The sequence below is a fragment of the Rhineura floridana genome, chromosome 8, assembly GCF_030035675.1.
Source record: "Rhineura floridana isolate rRhiFlo1 chromosome 8, rRhiFlo1.hap2, whole genome shotgun sequence".
NCBI classification, from domain to species: domain Eukaryota; kingdom Metazoa; phylum Chordata; class Lepidosauria; order Squamata; family Rhineuridae; genus Rhineura; species Rhineura floridana.
In genome coordinates, this window is record NC_084487.1 from 48,580,964 (window position 1) to 48,601,118 (window position 20,155).

At 42.8% G+C, this 20,155-nt stretch overlaps 1 protein-coding gene across 2 annotated transcripts in view; it reads right to left on the minus strand.

Moving 5' to 3' along the window:
* TCF20 (transcription factor 20) overlaps positions 1-20,155 on the minus strand; it is a 337,827-nt gene that overhangs the window by 237,030 nt on the left and 80,642 nt on the right. For both annotated transcript variants that reach the window (XM_061639338.1, XM_061639337.1), the window contains exon 2: positions 18,000-18,062. The gene's annotated coding sequence lies outside the window, so the exon portion shown is untranslated. The remainder of the gene's footprint in view (positions 1-17,999; positions 18,063-20,155) is intronic.

Genomic DNA, 20,155 nt, shown 5'->3' on the forward strand with positions numbered 1-20,155 from the left:
AGTATAAACAAGTGTAAAATTATGCATATTGGAGCAAAAAATCTTAATTTCACATATACGCTCATGGGGTCTGAACTGGCAGTGACCGGCCAGGAGAGAGACCTCGGGGTTGTAGTGGACAGCACGATGAAAATGTCGACCCAGTGTGCGGCAGCTGTGAAAAAGGCAAATTCCATGCTAGTGATAATTAGGAAAGGTATTGAAAATAAAACAGCCAATATCATAATGCCATTGTATAAATCTATGGTGCAGCCGCATTTGGAATACTGTGTACAGTTCTGGTTGCCTCATCTCAAAAAGGATATTATAGAGTTGGAAAAGGTTCAGAAGAGGGCAACCAGAATGATCAAGGAGATGGAGCGACTCCCTTACGAGGAAAGGTTGCAGCATTTGGGACTTTTTAGTTTAGAGAAAAGGCGGGTCAGAGGAGACATGATAGAAGTGTATAAAATTATGCATGGCATTGAGAAAGTGGATAGAGAAAAGTTCTTCTCCCTCTCTCATAATACTAGAACTCGTGGACATTCAAAGAAGCTGAATGTTGGAAGATTCAGGACAGACAAAAGGAACTACTTCTTTACTCAGCGCATAGTTAAACTATGGAATTTGCTCCCACAAGATGCAGTAATGGCCACCAGCTTGGACGGCTTTAAAAGAAGATTAGACAAATTCATGGAGGATAGGGCTATCAATGGCTACTAGCCGTGATGGCTATGCTGTGCCACCCTAGTCAGAGGCAGCATGCTTCTGAAAACCAGTTGCCGGAAGCCTCAGGAGGGGAGAGTGTTCTTGCACTCGGGTCCTGCTTGCGGGCTTCCCCCAGGCACCTGGTTGGCCACTGTGAGAACAGGATGCTGGACTAGATGGGCCACTGGCCTGATCCAGCAGGCTCTTCTTATGTTCTTATGTTCTTAACCACAACTGGTTGAGGCTCCCAGTTGAATTTACACTTGATGGCAAACTCAGTAGCACACTGAATAGCCTTTATTTCCAAATAAATGTGAGGACTGGACTGTAAGTACAGCCATGCAAAATTGCCTGTCCATCTTGCCATCCCATTTGTGGGGACAATTTGGTTGATTTCGGGGGGGGGCAAAATTCATCACCCACTGTCTCCTTAAGCACAGATTCCCCTTTTCAATTTACCACTACTCCCAAAATTCTCCTCTCCCCTCAAAAAATTCATGACAAAATTATATGGAGAACTTTGCTATAAATAAGTGAGTACGTGTTGATGTTGTGACCATACCAGGATGCAGGAGAACAGTTGTTCATCCTCATCCACTAAGGTCAGGGCAAATCTAGTACATTGAAATTACAGGAAGAGAAGCTTAGGTTAAATGTTAGAAAAGGATCCTAACTACAGCGGCGTCACTAGCGGGAGTGCGGGGGGGTGCGGACCTCTGGTGTGCACCCTCCTGGGGGCATGGACAAGGTGGTTGGGCTTGCATGCGCATGGGCATGCGCATGCACTCGAGGCCAGCCACCCCATCCATGCCCCTGGGAGGGCGCGCGCCGGAGGTGCACCCAGCCGGAGAAGGCCTGGGAACGCTGGCGCGCCTCCCTCGCCCCGCCAACGCTGCTCCCGGTCTCGCCCGCCCGCCCGCCTCCGAGGAGGAGTTGGAGCAGCATTGCCGGGCAAGGGCGCGGGGCGGGGCAGCTCTGGGTGTCACCCCCCTCATGGTGACACCTGGGTGCAGGCCGCACCCTCCGCACCCCAGTAGTGACGCCCCTGCCTAACTATACAAACAAAAACACAGAACAAAATATGTCTCATAGGACCAAGTTGTATGCTAAATCCTGGAAGTGAATGTTTTTACCTCACTTGTTCTGTGGAAGCAGCAAAACTACCAACACTTTGGTTTAAGTATGTGAGTGGTTTGGAAACAGAACAACTGCTTCTGGGAACTGAGAAATCTCCAAGGGGAAAAAGCCTGCAGCAAAAATAACAATAGGTGCCAAATGGAGGCTATTTATTATACATACATATAATGCATGGAGTTTAAAAGATGATATAGTGTCAATGGTTAAATTAACCCCTGGAATCATGTCTGGCACTGGCATTTTTGGCATTTTGGCACCAGGCAAGAGACCTGTTTTTATAGGTAAGCTGATAAACTGAATATTAAGAGGGGCTTCTGTAGTAATTATTGGTTATAGTTTATATAAATTATTATTTTTTACCTTTATCGTTGACTATACTGTATATGAATGAAATTAGTGCACAGTGGTTGTTGTTCTGAAATTGTTACCTTATTATTTACACAGAATGTATTTGCTGAATCTGTGTATGTTTTGTACTTTTGTCATTTAAAGACCACAAGGGGGGAAAGTGGGCATGTGTCTGTCAGGGACAAAGCAGTGGTGGCCAACCTATTCTGCAAGTGTAGAGCATCTCTATAGCCTGACAGTTCATTCCAGTGCTTACCAGAGTGCATATCCCATGAGGTGGCCTTATTTTGCCTCTCATCTACTGTACCATTGTTCTTGAACTCCCTCTCCCTCAAGGTTCATCTGGCAACTTTGCTGTACATTTCTAGGCAAATGCTGAAGACACACCTCTTTACCCTGGCCTTTGACATCTCAGACATGTATTTTTAGGACCCACTCTATTTTGGGATTTTAGGTTGCTTTTACATTATTTTTACTGTCATATTTTAAAATTGTTGTAACCTGCCCTGGCACCTTTGGGTGAAGGGTGGGTAATAAATGATGATAATGATACCAGGGGGCAGGGAGCGGCATAGCATGAGTGAGACAGCCATGAATGCAGGCTTGACTCTATACGGTAACCAGACCTATGGGCTCTCATACTCCATCTAGGAGTGCCACAAGTTCCAACCTGCTGTATAGGTTAGCCATCTATGAAATATAAAATATCTTGCTTCAGGTTAAAAACTGGAGTAGAGTAGCACTCATTTGGTGCCTTCCAACTCTGTGTGGACTCAGATTACCAAATGGAAAATGTGAGGAAATTTGCTCATTTATAGTGCTATAATACAGATGCCCATGGTTGGTTTTGTACTCTTCTGCAGTTGTTGTTGCAACACCCCTAGTTAATGACTCGTTCTGTTGCTATGGAGTTAGTTCCCTCCATGCATTGCTGCAGCATTTTCTCACTATTTCATGGTTCTTTGTTTATGCAAATAGTTCTTTCTGTTCTCCAGGTGTTAAAAGTTAACTCATGATGATAATAATGTTGCTTGCATTTGTTTCCAAATATATATCATATAACAGTAGAGTTGGGAGGGGCCTATAAGGCCATCAAGACTAACCCCCTAATATATGTTGTTTTCAATAAAATATTTTCCTGTCTTGATAGGAGAGTAGGAATCATTGTTTTTCAATACAGCTTTGAAAAACCCTCCAGATTCTGTAATCAATGCCATTGCTTATCTGCAATGGAGGGGAGAGGTTAAAATAAGCACTATATGGTGCATAAATGGTACTATTGACACAGTATACTTATTGGGTGAGTGAATTTACACTATTTTTGTTCCTCTTTTTTAAAATGTCTCATTTCTTATGTACATACTCAAAAACGTGTATAAATGATTTCAAACTATTAATTGCCATACTTCATTACATTCATTTGTGGATCCAGATTCACAGCTTTTTGGGGTGAGGCAAGTGCTACTGATGATGCCCAGAAGCTTATAGTCCAACTGTCCCAAGTAATCCAGGAAAGTCACAGGTGTGTGCTATTAATCATTGGTGAATCACTGTTCTAGGAAAATCCAGTTTATCTACATAAATTTATTTATTAAGAGTACGTGCATCCAGTCCTTCCAATGTATCTGCATTGCTCAGGGTGGCTTATAACAGGTAAAGACAATAAAAATCCAACAATAAAGCCAACAAAACACCAACAGGCACAGCAGGTAAAAATGATGTAAAAATGAAGGCTTGCCACATGAAAAATTGTCTCCCCAAACAGGTTAAATGCTTCCTGGAATAAAAATATTTTGACAGGGTAACAAAAAGCGGGGGGGGGGAGACAGATGGAGACAGAGAGGTCTCACAAGGTTAGATATTCCACAATCTGGATACAGCCACATAGAAGGCTTTTTCTCACATCCCAAGCTGTGCCTCAGCCATGGCCGGGCCATGGAGAAAATGCAGTGGGGCAGAAAGTATGGAAAGAGACTGTCTGTTAGATATCCTGAACCCAGGCCTTGTAGGCTTATGCAGTGGAATCCAGCTGGCACTTTTGCTTTTAATTGACACATGCCGTCTTCAGTCTCATCCATGTGCTGACCCCTTAAAACAAGAGACTCTTGGAATTGGTGCCATTTCTGTTTGTAGTAGCAGCAGCTGCTTCTACAGTTGAGATGAGCAGGGCAGCCTGAAGGCAGAGGGAACAGGAGCAGAGGAGGGTTCAGCATGTGTCTCTAGTTTCATTGCAGCAACAGTGGAGAGTAAAAGGTTTGTTTGTTTCTTACAGACAAGGTCATTGAGGTAGTGTCCACTGTGTGCTTGAGGGGGCATGCGTCCTTTTTTCAGGCTTTTTTCCTGGCAGCTGAGCAAATATTATTAGCAAGTGGGGAGAAGGTAGAAGAACGATACTGTGTGTGTGTGGAAGATGCAAACTCCTTTTCTTTCTCAAGGAAAGGCAAAAGGCCAGAACATCCCCCCACCCACATTCACTGGTGAATGCAAACCACCCTCACTCTTACCACCAAAAAATATAAAATAATTTAAAACATACACCCTCCTTCCTTTTTGTTTCATGCCCGCTTGCTGGACAGTGCATCTTCAGGAAAAATAATGCTGAGGGTTTTTTGGGTGTGTGTGGGGGGGTTGCTTTGCAGAAGCAAACTTCCTCCATCCCCTAATCCCGCTTAAAAAAAAGTAGAAAAGAATATCAAACCTCCTTCTTGCTTACACCTGAGAGTCAAATCCTATCCCGTTGAACATAGTGGGACTTACTTCTGAGCATAAATGCATAGGCTAATAAGAAATGTTATTTAGGGAGTAAGGTGAAATTAAAACAAACTCTCCCCCCACAGCAAGTTATTAAAAAAAGAAACATCCCACTGCCAACACTCTCAAGTCTCCCTGAAGTGATAGCCCCTGCATGCTGTCCCTTCCTGATATATGGAAGCATTGTTGGAAGTAAAGGCATTTTGCACACACCCAGAGGCACTCTTGTTTAAACGTGTCAAGCCCAGAATTCTGGGTTGCTGCTGTTTTGACTACCTAAGGACCAGCACTCCGAGACTTGAGATTGCTGCTTAGCAATGTGGAGTCTGTTGAAACCACAATAATGTCTCTTCACAAAACAAAAATGAAATAAAAGCACCTTTACTTATACCCTGAAAACAAGTACCAAAAGAACGTTTGGAATTGTGAAATCTGAAAACTGTGGAGAAAAAGAGCAGGGAAGATAAGCTATTGCTAAAAAAAAGAAAAAAAGATAAAACTAGCCATGAAACTATAGCTCAGGAGAACACCTTCCACTGTCAACATAGCTAGCCATATATTACTAATACATACAAACCTTGAAGCACATGAAAAAATATGTGAAAGCTTTACTTCAAAATTCATCATGCATGGAAATTGCAGGAAAAAAATTACATCATATGTATAGTGATATCATTCCTGATTCTAGCTTTTGGCTCTCAATGGCCCCCATTCCATGAATAAGAACTCTTCCTCCTCCTCTCTGCTGTTGCTGCTGCCGACTTGCTTGCCTCTCTCTGAGTCCAATGTTATTACCTCCCACAGAGAGAAAGGTATGCTGAGGCTACTTCTCCTTCTTGCTCTTTTCACTAATCATTAGAGGACAGGTAAACAGGAAAAAGCATGGAGGATGAACAGCAGGGCCATGAGGCTCCAGAGGTTGGCAGCAGGTCCCCTCTTGAGGTGTGGGCCTCAGCATATGCCCAGCAATATCACCCCTGCTGCTGACCCTAAGTAATACAGATGACCAAGCAACTACAGGATAGAAAACTCTACCACAACTCTTATTTGTAAACCACCTTGTGAGTCAGGCTAGAATTCTTTTAAAATAAAAGCAATGCATGGTAAGCTGGTTTTTTTAATTCACCCTCTATGGCATTTTATATTGCAGCATCATGTGCAGGCAGCCCTAGGTCATAAACTAGGTGGCCCATTGTCACCCACAGCCCCTTCCCAGATACCTATCTGCAGCTTTAATTAACCTTGCCTCTACCACCACTACCACCTGAAGTAGATACTCTACAAGAAGGAAAGAAGAAATAAGTTCATAGGGAGGGACATCAAGGAATTGTCACCACAGCAACTAGAGGCAGGGGAGGAGGAAAAAACACTCAGCCTCTTCCTCTACAGAGGCTGAACAGACAGCAAAGCAAGCAAGGTTGAGGACAGAGCAAGCAAGGAGGTTGGTATGAGAGAGGGAACCTTCTCTTCAATGTGGCATTCAGCTGTGGTCGGCTGGAACTTCCAAAGCTGCTTAACAATCTGCCAATCACCAAGGGGAAGTGCCAACCAAAGAGCTAGCAGCAGCTGCCCTTCCTTGGCAACAAAATCCAGTGGAGGCTGGTCCATTGGGGCAACCAGGGCATTGCCCCACCAACCTCATTCTGCCCTCAGCCAGCCCCCATCTGCTCACCTTCTTACTTATAACCAATGCAGGACTTGTGCCTGGCTGTCAGCTTCCTCCTCTGCCTTGGTCTCAGACTGTAAACCCACTAGTCGCCAGAGCAAAGCGTTTCCATTAGCCACACCTGGAGGGGGAACGGGTTGATCTACCAATCAGTTGCGAAATCTCTTTGAAGCAGACTTTAAAAACAAAAAATGCACTCAGGCTGCTCCCACCAGGTTTTACAGTCAAGGGTGGGATTTGACTACCATTGTGTGCCCCCATTTTCAGAAGAGAAAGGTAGAGATGCACTGGAACCGGCAGAACAGTGAGTGTATTTTTACCCTCAGTGTTGCCCTTGTAGAACTTGTCAAGGAGGAGGATGGGGACAAAACTAGAATTACTTGGCTCTGCCTGTCCTTGGCTCTGGCTCAACCTACTGTTGGGCTTCCTGCCTTCCACCCTGCCAGTCCCAATAGGCACTATCCACCATTGACTAGATCTATATATATATGGCTAAGATCCTCCATGGCGCAGAGTGGTAAGTGGCAGTAACGCAGCCGAAAGCTCTGCTCATGGCCAGAGTTCGATTCCAACGGAAGGAGGAAGTTGAATCTCCGGTAAAAGGGGTCGAGGTCCACTCAGCCTTCCATCCATCCGTGGTCGGTAAAATGAGTACCTGGCGTATGCTGGGGGGTAAAGAAAGGCCGGGGACAGAACTGGCAATCCCACCCCATATATATGGTCTGCCTAGTAAACATCGCAAGACGTTACCCTAAGAGTCAGAAACGACTCACACTACAAGTGCGGGGACACCTTTACCTTTTTATATATGGCTAGCAGTTGCTGCCGTTCCATATTAAGGATGTTGTGTCAAGTCCCCAACTAGGCACACTGCAAACTATGCAGCAAATCTTCCCCACTAACATGCCACTTCCTGCATCACCACGGCTGCTTTATTCCTCTCCCCTACTTGCTGTGCTGCACCACCTGCCTCCACACTGTTCAGTTGCTTCTTTTATCCCCATGTCACTTGCCATAAGCCAGCACTAAGGCAATAGAAAAGCGGGTGGATGAGAGAAGGAGGGGAGAGGAAGAGGAACAGGAAGAGCAGGGGATGGATTGATGAATTTGACACTGCAGTCCCTAAGGCTTTCCCTGTTCTCAGGAAAACATCAGCAGAATCTCTCTGGTGACTGGTGTCTTTGTCTTTTACATCTCATCAAGAAAAGGGGCCCATTAGCTTTCTATCACCCTGATAATAAAAGCCAGAGATATCAAAGAGCCCTGACCTCTGACTATTTAGGACTGCCTCTATGGCTATCACAGAAGAGGGGAAATAAGGAAGCTGTTTGGCTTCTGCCCCACATTGAGTCACAAACATTAGGAGACTCAATAATACGGCCTTGTCTGCAGCAGGGATTTTTGCGTTTGCCATTTCTATATCAGTAAACAGAATGGTGAGTGACAGTACTAGTGGGAAATACATTAGAAAAGCCCTGCTGGATCTTGAAAAGGGGCCATCTTGTCCAGCATGATGTTCTCACAGTGAAGCCATATATCTGTGAGAAACCTACAAGCAGAACGTGAGCGCAATAGAGCTTTCTCCAGCAACTGGATTCAGAGGCTTACCACCTCCGATACTGAAAGCAGTAGACAGACATCATAGCTAGTAGCCATTTGTAGCCTGATCCTCCATGAATTTGCCTAATCCTCTTTTTAAAGCCATCCAAGTTGGTGGCCATTACTACATCTTATGGTAGCGAATTCCATAGTTTAACCAGCCGCTCTGGGCTCCTACTGGCAAAAAGGGCGGCATAAAAATCTAATAAATAAATAAATGGATAAACTATTTGCTGTGTGTAGAAGTGTTCAGTATAAAATGAATTTATGTTGTTTTACAAGATATATACCATATGAGAAATCCTTTCAGACGAATAGTGCAGGTTACTCCTCCTTTACCACACTGTAAATACTGCTTCCCATTGCTCTGTGCGCTTCTATATTCACACACCTGAATCACCAGTGATAACAAAACCACTTTGCTAACTGGGTCAGTAAATAAACTGCTTCTGCAGAGCAACAGGGGAGCATAAAATACAAGCTTTACGACTGCCAGACTTTTGCAGTGGCTTTTTCATTCCACCCCACCAGAAACAAAGTAAGTTGCAGGGTACAATGGAACTGTGGAGAAAATAGACTTATCTTATTCTGTCCATTATTTTTATCATTTCTCTTCACCGAAGTACAGCCATTTTTGTACTATCAGGCCTGCAAAAGGTTATGCTTTCAGAGAGAGAACATAGTTGCTCTGAAATGCGTATAGGGAGCCATTCACAACTAGCTCTTTGATCATTATTCTATTTCAGTTTGCTGTTTCCTGACACACATGGCACTGTGGGAGTCTTGGGAATTTTAACTGTCACCCTTTTCCTAGTTCATAGCTGGAATGAACTTTAAACATTACATTGTTTATTCTAATTTAAAATGTAATCAAAATGCTTTTGATTGGTTTCCTGACTTATGAGATCACTAGCTAAAGCAAGAAACAGTTTTGCTCTTTTTAAAACAGGTTCTAGTTTTACTCCTAGAGGTTAGAACATCTGAGGTAATAACCTGTTTATATTCTAGCCAGTAGTGTAGTGGCAAATTCAGAAGTGAAGGGTTCCTTCACGACAGTCATGCCATACCTGCAGACAACCATGCCCCCAAACAGCCACACCTCTTCTAAGATTATATAGCCTTCTAAGATTACACAGTAAAATAAGCTTTCAGTCTCTTACTTTTCCTTAGTGATGCATTACAATGATCAATACAGATCTCCATGTGTTGCCTTTCAGCATTTTTTACTATTTTCTGTGCATGTACATGGGGAAATGTACTAAGTTGCTATAAGGTAAGGAACTTCCTTTGTTGAGTTTCCCTTTTGGTTGTCATACTAAGATTCAAACCAACTACATCTGGACAGAGCTTATGAGTTTTAGAAGGAAATTTAAGCATGGAAATTCCTGATCCTAACCTCTGATATAGGCTGCCACACACACACCTAGGCATACTCATTTGCATTTCACCTTACCATGCACGACACATATATACAGACAGCATTATTAAAACATGAAACACCATCACTCACACACACTTTCTCTCCCCACCCCAAACATATTTTTTGCTCTTTCCTTCCTCCTCCTGGCTTTGGGCTAAACCACACACCTTACCCCTCCCACCTTTTATTGCTGCTCAGTTGAGAATAAGTTCCTTGTTAACAAACAAACAAATTGTAAGCCATGCAGGAGACATGCACTTCAGCAGGGCTGGCACCAGAGGATGGCCAGCTTGGGCCCTGGCTAAGGGCCCTTGCATCCCAGAGGGGCCCTTCAAGGGCCCCTCCTTAGGGTGGGAAGGTGGCACTCCTGTTCCGTGATCCGCAGCAACATCAAGTCCTGCAACCCAACCCTGCTGCAGAATGCAGAGAAGCTCCCAGTCACCTCCCCCACAATATAGATAGCTTGGGCTTCAGTAAGGCTACCTGCATGCCCCATCTACCTCTCCCATCAGTGTGAATGTTGTGCACGCTGTGTGTGCATGCCTGCCATTATTCAAGATGGTAGCGGGGGCTTCTCTAAGGGGCTGATGCCCCAGCCGCCATCTTGGTTGATGGCAGGCATGTTCACATGTTGTGTAGCATACATGCGTGCCATCAACGAAGATGGTGGTGGCAGCATCAGCCCTTTAGGGAAGCCCCTGCCGCCATCTTGATTGATGACAGCTGTGCACACACAACATGCATTGCATTCACGTTGCGGCAATGAGAGAGAGGTAGGTGTGGCATGTGGGTGAGCGCCGCGGGCCCAGGGCAGGCTGGTGCCCATCTCTGCTCTTTTCGGCGCCTTTTGAAGACTTTTCTTTTTCAACAAGCCTTTTAAGTTGAGAGCTATCCCACTCTGTGTCTGTGTCAGAATTGCTTAATATGTTTTTAATAACGTTTTTAACCCTTTTTAAAAAGTTTTTTAAATGTTTTTAACGCTGTTTTGTCTTAATGTATTTTAAGATTTGTTTTTATGATGTTTAAAGTGTTTTTAGTGCCTTGTTTGCAGCCCTGGGCTCCTGCTGGGAGGAAGGGCAGGATACATATTAAATAAATAAATAAATAATAATGCCTGGCACCGGTCCTGCTCAGTTGCAGGCCATATGCTTTGCAGGCAAAGGTCCAAAATTCAGTCTCTGGAAAAGACTGTTGCCTAGAATCCTGGAGAGCCAATGCTAGTAGATGTCATCAATACTGAACTAGATGGTACCCAATGGTTTGAGTCAATATAAGGCAGATTCCGTTGTTCCTAAAAGTGGAAAGAGACCCAAGGGCCACATTGACTCCAAAATTTATTTATATGTTTTATTTACACATTTATATAGTGCTTTATTGTACAAAGCCTCAAAGCAGTTTACAGAAGGAATTAAAACAATAAAATTATTGGCAAAAACAGTTAAAGACAGGTATTTAGCAATATTCAAAATAATACAATTAACAATTAGTTAAAAACAGATAAAAAACACAACAGCTTCTACATGCCCGGGTTGGCTTGCCTGAACAAAAATTATTTTAGCAGGTGTTTGCCTAATGTCAATAGGCAGGGAGTTCCAAAGCATAGGTGCTGCCACAGTAAAGGATTGATTTCTTGCAAGAGTAGCACAAGTACTATGTGGCACCTGTAATATGGAAAGCACACCTTGAACTTGGCCTGGTAGCAAATCAGCAACCAGTGCGGATTTCAGAGCAGAGGTATTATGTGCTGATAGGGACTCATTCATATCAGTAATCATGCCACAGCATTCTGCACTAACTGCAGTTCCCAGATCATGCTATGCTGCATGGGGATTTTTGTGACCTTGTCTGACTGGCTGCCGGGATTTTTTTAGTTCTGGTTTTTGATTAGGAATCCTGACGGGTTTTGGGATGCTGAGTTTTCTGCCTTAATTCATAGGAATCTTATGGTTGGTATGGTATTGCATTTAGGAAATCATCACTGTCTTTTCTTTTTCATTTCATCTACCTTTAACCTCACTCCTTTACATCCACAGAAGCAACAACAGTGGTTCCATGTGCTCACCTCAACCCCCTTAAATCCACTGATGATGCACCTTATTGGTTGCATGATTGTTTGTTTCTTGCCCAATAGAGTAAAAGAGAATTCACATACTGGAAAGTGTGGCTGCAATTGCTGTTGTTCCCAAGCCTGTGAAGGTAGACCAAACCATGGGTGTTTTCTCTCTGTCAGTTATTAATCACTGGAATTGGGCTGGCTATCAAAGTGACTTTATAGCAGCGCACAGGGTAGGCAGAAACGGGTAGAGAATCTTCTTAACATTTACTCATTTCTCAAACCTTTTTCTGAAGTGAAGGGTCAAGTCTGTAAAGAAGTTTGGAGCAGCCATGTTAAAGGATAGGGGCAGGGCATTCCAGGCAGGGGGTTGCCAACCTTGCTTTGATATGGATATCTTTGCAGAGGACCCCCTGCTACCATCTTGGATAATGGCAGGCATGCGCACACAGTGTGCACAACATTCACACTGAGGGAGAGGTAGATGGGGCATGTGAGTAGGCTTACTGAAGCCCATACGGTCTGTGTTGCCGGGGAAGGGGGGTGCCTGGGAGCTTCCTCTCTGCACTCTGTGGCAGGGTAGGGTTGCAGGACACAATGCTGCTGCAGATCACAGAACAGGAGCACCACTGTTTCATCCTAAGGAGAGGCCCTTCAAGGGCCCTCTGGGATGCAAGGGCCCTTAGCCAGGGCCCAAGCTGGCCACTCTCTGGCACCAGCCCTGCTACTCATCCAGCAATAAAGAAGCATGTTTGTTTGCCTACAGTAAGAAGGAAGACTTTGCTTATTCTGTAGTTATAATGAGCAAAGCAGGATTGGGTGCTTATTGCTAAAGGGTGAAATAAAGAGATAACTTAAAGTGATCTGAAAAATTGCTACCCTTTACTTTTTTAAAGCACTTTGAGTAAACCAAAAGAGGTTAATTAATGATAGTTAAATAACTGGCTAGGAGAAATAAAAAGTTTCACAGCAAAAACAAATATATACACACTTTCTAGCCTCTACCCTTAATTCCTAGGTCCTTTCAGGCTCAAGGCAGGTAACAAAATATCACTGAAACAATAACAACAACATATTAATCAAAAACAAAACAGAGTTACCTTCTGGCTTGCCATCCAGTGTGATGTTAGGGTCCCTCTTTCGCAATACAAGTGGTTCCCATCATTATCCCACAGAAAAGAACCCTGAACTAGCTTGAAATCCTTGTTTGTATCCCTCTAAATCAGAATCCCTGCCTCAGAAATACTTCTCCTAAACCTACTAAACTGTTTTGTTCCAGCTTCCCTTTTGCAAGGGAACTATTTGGGCCCATTCTTAAAGTTGCTTTTCATATGCAGACCTCTTTGCCAACCCAACTGATCTTTCATTTTACACTGCAAGGCTAATCAAAGGGGAAAGGGTTCATATACACACTGGACCAATAGGTTGAGGGCACTGTAACATTATTTTCCATTTTGTGTGTGTTGTGATACAAGGTGAGAGCTGACGGTATGTCCCTGTCAATGTGAGTTCATTGACTCCCTCCATGTATACACGGCACATGGGTGCCAGCATCAGCACAGTCCCTGGTTGGTGGGCTTTGGAGGAAGGTTGGAGGCATATCTTCCCTTTTTATGCTATTTGAAGGTTTTCTGGGTTACGTGCTAACCTTTTCCCTCCTGGAATACAGTAGCCATTCCACTGGCACATTGATGGTGTATTTGCCCAAACCTGGTGTAAGTAGAACATAGGATTGACCTGCCCAAGTTTTAGCTAAGTTGGCACGCTGTTTTGTGGGGAAGGTGAGGTTCCACATATGTCTGATTCTCCACTCCCCCCTCATGAATAAACCTTTTCCTTTCCTGTTTTCCTGTTATGAGCGGCCACTGTCCTTAGAACCAGTTTAGTACTGTGCTTAGTATTATCCTTTAGTGGACTGTTCAGTGAAGCTCCTTTATTAAGTAAGAATAGGGCTCACAGATCTCATGTCACTTTGACTCTCTTTTTTTCCTTTTCTTTTTTGTCAATCAGGTATCTGTGCCTACATGGAGTAGGGTGACCAAACGACCAGATAAGTCACAGATCAGAGACATTACTGTGTCAAAAGCTAATGTGAAAAACTGCCCATAACAGAGTCAGAAAAAAGAAAATATAAAGGACTTGAGGATGATGACGAAAGCTGCAAGAAACCAGTGCAGCATGGAGGAGGAGGCACACATTACCATGGCAACAGAAGAGAGAATGGTTATTTTAGCAAAATTAATTTCTATGCATAAATATCCTTTAGAAGTAAAGCCACTCCTCAAAAGGTATGCCTCAACAGTAGTTTCACAATAAAACGTTCTAAAACATCACGTGCCTTTGAAGAATCGCAAAGCTAAACTACCAGGTCACCTGTTTTTCCCAACAGAACCTTATCTTCACAATGTATTACGTTCAAAAATATGAGAAGGCTGATGAGTTTCAATAAAACATTATTAAATCAGAAACATTTCAGCAGCTGAGCATTGCAGACCAATTCAGTACCGATTGACCATTAGCAACCCTGAGTAAGAGATTGTTCAATGGCCTGGGGCACCTGATGCTGTTTCCAAACTTATTTGGTGGTGTTATCCTGATCCCAAAAAACCTTGTTTACATTGGCATGGAATTCTGGTAGGATTTAGTCATGCCTCACTGCATTATCCTCTCTCAGGTTACTCTGTCTATGTGTGTGCAGTGAATTGTAAATGCCACCCACTTCTTAATACTCAAGGTCATGACTATGCTACCATTATTCAGTGCTACTGTTTACATTGTCAAAATTTCATAGTGATTTTTCCTTTGAGATTTTGGCTTGTGAAGAGGCAGAATTTTTCTGCTAATAAGGTGTCCATTTTACCAAGAAAACAAACAAACAAAAAGGTAGTAATTGCAAAACTGGAGATCCTTTTTGCACAAATGCTTCTACTCCATAGTTTGCAGTGACTTCTGTAAATACAATCATATATACAGGCAATCCAATGCCACATACCAAATGAATTGTCATTAGGTATCCATGCATGACATATTCCACTCTTCAAAAAATTAAGCCCAGTGGTTCAATGCAGGCAATAAGATACCATGTAGCACCAAGTATGACATGCTATCATGGGATACAGGATGTCACAAAAACAGTACGTTGATCAACGAGGTTCAAAAATTGATGAAAAATAACTAAAAATTTTGAAATGGGTGTTAACATTTTAAGCCCAAAATGGTACGGCAATTTTAAGTAAATGTAAAAACAAACAAAAAATGCAAGGGCAGTTCCATCTCATCTATTCCATCTTTAAGATGAATTAAAATTATCTAGCTTGTTTGATCACATTTGGCGTCTTTCAGCCTCAGAACACCACTCAATCATAGAAAGTGACTGAGAAAAGGGGCTGTTTTGTGAGGTTAATTGATCGCACATACAAACCCTAAAAGGACATCTCATGACTAGACATTTGCTCTTTCTATTATCATAAAAAGAAACATTCCTGATGCTTTAGTAAGCCAAATAATGGCAGACTGTATAACATGTTGTTTCTTTTACATGTCTCCCTTGCTTTAAGATTGAAATCCTAGCTAGTCAGCTCCATTAGTTCTGAGGCAGCAGGTGCTCAGCTAGCTGATTTAGCAGCAGCCACTGTGAATTGTTGGATGCGATTTACTGACTGTAGTTCCCTACACCCCTCGATGCCACTTAAGGGACAGCAAAATAGGGTTGGAGGGAAATCATACAAGTATGGAGATGGAGAGACAGCGAAAACCTGTTTGGGGAGAGTTATTAGATTCACAAGTGAGCCATACCCCCCACCTCTTTTTATCTCCCAACCTCCAAGAGACACATGTCACCTGTCATTTTCCATTGACCTGTGCTTCCCTATCTTCATACAAGAGTTACACAAACAAGGCCAGAAGTCTCTACCAATGGATCAACCTTAAACTCTTTGCTAACAGGTTTTATGTGAATCTTTATATAGGTACTCAGGAATCATCCTGTGCCTTTTCCATTAAATTCAGCCAGAATCAGCAGCTCAGGCAGCCCAAAAGAAGGAATCTAGAATACAATGTTATGATATGAGTAGTAGAGCTTAATGTATTTTACGGGGGGGGGGGGAAGGGGGGTCCTACGCGCAAAAGAGTTGCTACAGAAGCTGCAGAGCATGAGACTTTGAAATGTTCATCTACAAGGTGGTGAGAGAGAAGGTTTACTGTATTTGTGCCTTAGTGTATATTGTTATCCATGTTTTATTGGATTGAAATTTAATGTTTTATAAATATGTTCTTTTGTATGTTTCTCCATACTGTAATGGCCATTGGCTAAAACCAATAACAATAAAGTCTGTATATTGTAAAAATTAGGTCCCAGAAGGGCTGAAAGTCTGCTTCAAAACATTTTCTTTTCTGCTTCATTCCACTTGAAATTCAGGTCTCATCTAGGTTAACAGACTATAACCAAAGAGAAAAAATGGTAACTTCAGGAAAGATTGGAAGCGAGAAGAATTTTAATTTCATCTAATTTTAAAAGCTGCTGCTTTCATATTTGCTCTACTTTTAATATGTATGACATAAATAATTAAATAAAGAAGTCTTAAGATTTCTGTCCTCTCAGTAATCAGTGAACAGCCACTTCACACATTATGCAGCAACAAATGCATGAGAGCAGAACAGGAAACTGCTTCCAGGCCTAACACAACTGTTGGTGGAAGACATATTTGCCACATGCACACGTTACCTTTTTACATGTATATGCTACATCAGCCTTTCCCAACCGTGCCTCCAGATGTTGTTGGACTACAATTTCCATCAGCCAGCATTGCCAATGGTCAGGAAAGATGGGAGTTGTGGTCCAACAACATCTGGAGGCACACTGGTTGGGAAAGGCTGTGCTACATCAACCATCAGCATCAACCATCTTTAACCTTACAATCAGCAGGTGAGGCCCTGGTGGTGGTGTTGCAATCAGGAGCTGACTGGTTGGTGTTGAACAGCAGTATAGTGGCAAAATCAGAAGTGCAGGATCCCTTCATGATAGTCACCCCACACCGTCTCACAGCCACACCCTCTTCTCCACTGTTCTTCATCTCTCTTGCTTTCTGGTCCATCTCAGAGTCCACATTCCATTACAACAGACAACTCTAGGAGCCAATTAGCATGAAAGGAGAAGCTATGTGTTAGCTACTGAAAAGAGTCTTTTCAGTAGTTGACTCACCTCCGTTCACTCTGGTTGGCTCCAGTCAGCACGAAAGGACAAGGACTCTTCTCACTGGCTAACACTCTCCCCTTTCACGGTGGTTGACTCATTCGTAGGGACCTGGCTGAGACCCTGCTCCCCCAAAAGTAAGGGGTCTATGACTCCCTGCAACCCTGGATAAGTATTCCCCTGGTGTTGAACTGTTCTATGGTAGCTCCCCATTTGTGAAATACTCCTCCCTGGTGTAATGTGTCTGTCTCCATCATTCTTGACTTTTAGGAGGAATATGAAAACATTCCTGTTTACCCAGACATTTGATGGCTGAAGGAGACTGTTCCTGCGAAACTGGAGATCACTGGATGAAAGAATTTTTTTAATTGCAAACTGGTTTTAGAATGTTTTTAACTGTTTTTAGAATGCTTTTTATTCTTAAATTGTTTTGCTGCACTGGGCGCCTTCGGGTGGAAGGGCATCACCACCACCACCACCGCTAATAATAACAACAACAACAACGGGCTTTTTTATGACAGTACTCACCAGTACATAGTACTGGCACCTCTTTTTTTGCTCCCTATGCCAGTCATTTTGTGCTGGCACCCATAGTACTTTTATCAAGATATGATCAATCATTTATTTACCAAAAAAGCAATGATAATAATAATATCAGGGGTAAGGAAAACTTTTCAGCCCACGGGCCGCATTCCTTTCAGGGGCCATAAACCAGTGGTGGGTGGGGTCAGAGGCAAAATTTACAAATGTAAATTTTACCTTTATACAACAAGCTGGCTTCTACACACATGTACTGTACATACCCCTCTCTATCCTCCATTCAGACCAATAAGTGTCATTATCAGAGTTCAAAGACATATTCCAGGCAGAGAAACACTAAAGAGTGGTGTAGAGCAGGGCCAAGTGCGGGGTATGGCTGGGCAAGGATGTGGTGTGGGGAAAGTTTCAAGGGTCGGACAGAGAGGACTGGAGGACTGCGCTTGGTTCCCAGGCTGAGATTCCCCAGCCCTGTGTACTGTGAAGTGGTCGTTACAGCACAGGATAAAAATATTTCCTCCTTTCCAGCAGTCTAAAAAATGTTAGGAAAGATAGGTCTTATATCCACTTCATATGATAAACATTCCCAACAAAGGTGATTATTTCATACCTTATCCTCTGTGAAGAAGGGAAACATCCTTTGAGGATCATTGTCAAAACAGAAGCAAAGTCACTAAAAAAAATTATAGAGAGAGATAGATGCAAATAATTAAAATTTGTCTATTGTATTACATATATATAAAACCAAGCATAAATAGAAGTTGTATGTTTCTTTTATTTCATATATTTTTATCTCACCTTTCTATCAGCCTTGCAGTTTACGGTGCAACCTTGAGCCAGTCACTCACTTTCCCTTAGCCTACTTCACAGGGTTATTCTTGTTAGATTGATATATTCATTCATTTTATTAAATTTAAAACAAATGTTTAAAACAAAACATCTTTAAAAAAAAATTAAAAAGACAACTTTAAAAATATCTTTAAAAGCAATTCCAACACAGATGCAGATTGGGATAAGGTCTTTACTTAAAAGTCTGGTTGAAAGAGGAAAGTCTTCAGCTGGCATCGAAAAGATGTGGTGCCTGTCTAATATTTAAGAGGAAGGGTAGATGCCACAACACTTAAGGTCTGCTTCCTATGTTGTGCGGAACACACCTCTTGCTAAGATGGTATCTGCAGGAGGCCCTCACCTGCAGAATGCAGTGATTGCCTGGGTATATAAGGGGTAAGACAATATTTCAAGTATCCTGGGTCTCAAGCTGTATAGGGCTTTGTACACCAAAACCAGAACCTTGAACTTGGCCGGGTAGCAAATGGGCAGCCAATGCAATTCTTTCAGCAGCAGGGTGACATGTTGGTGGTACCCTGCCCCAGTGAGCAGTCGTGCCACTGCAGTTTGCACCAGCTGCAGCTTCTGCCCCATATAGAGTGCATTACAGTAATCCAGCCTGGAGGTTACCAGTGCATGGACAACAGTGGTCAGGCTATCCTGGTCCAGAAACAGCCACAGCTGTCTTACCAGCCAAACTGATAAAAGGCACTCCTAGCTACTGAGGTCACCTGGGCCTCTAGTGACAAAGATCGATCCAGGAGCACCCCCAAACTATGAACTTGGTCTTTCAGAGGGAGTATGACCCCATCCAAAGCAGGCAACTGATCAATTATCCAAACTCGGGAACTACCAACCCAAAGCAACTCCATCTTGCTAGGATTCAGTGGAGTAGAGCGAAGCACAGAAATAACTGATCTGTTTAAACTGGTAATTGAAAAAATAAAGAATCTTAAGGTCTGTTACTATAAAGAGGTAATGTCATACATGCTGAATCAGCCATTTAGCAGCACTCAGGGAGCCATTACTAACTAAATGAGAACACAGACTGGAAAAAAAATGAGGAAGGGGAGGAGCAAAGCCTGCAAAAACAACAAACATTTTAGATGAGGAATCAGTAGATGAAAGAATAAATTTCCTTTCTATCTATCACATACACACACACATACACAGGTTCAGATCACTTGTAAACATGTGTTGGTGCTTTACTCCTAAAATTCTGAGGATATAATGGTGATGCATTTTGCTCTGAACATCTTACAAGAAAGATGGAAACAAATGAGAAAGACTGACATACAGAACCAAGCTCAGACCACAGCTCACCAGATGGTCTTAGGCAAGTTGCTACCACTGCATCGCCTACTACCCAATATAAGGGTAAATTAAAAATTATGAAACATCTTGTACATTATTAAAAGTGTTGTAGAAAGTGCAAATAAAAATATGTCATCATGAAATCAAAACCAAATCATATCCAATATCTTTATCCTTATGTAAAATATATAGTCATAAAAATGAGCTGTCACACAGCCAACTTAAGAGAATGTCTCTTCCCTGATACATGCAGTGTGTCCCCTTGATTAAGCTCAATGTTACTTGAATGGAGACTCCCTTCAGTATATGGTGAAAGTGCAGATGCAGATGCATAAGAGCTGCTTATCTTGGATCAGATTAAGAGTCCCACACAGTCCCACGCTGTCTCCCATCATTGCCTCAGAGCAGCTCACAAGCAGAGCAAGATGGAGGTAGGCATCCCTTGCTGCTTGCTATCAGCATCTGGTATATTCTGACATACACTGAATGTGGCATTTTTCCGTGATGGCTAATAGCCACTGATTTACCAGCTAAACCTGAGAGAACAAAAACATTCTGGCAAATAAATACCCACCTGGAACATCAGCTATTGGGAAAGAGAAGCAGGTGGATTCCTTCTTGCCA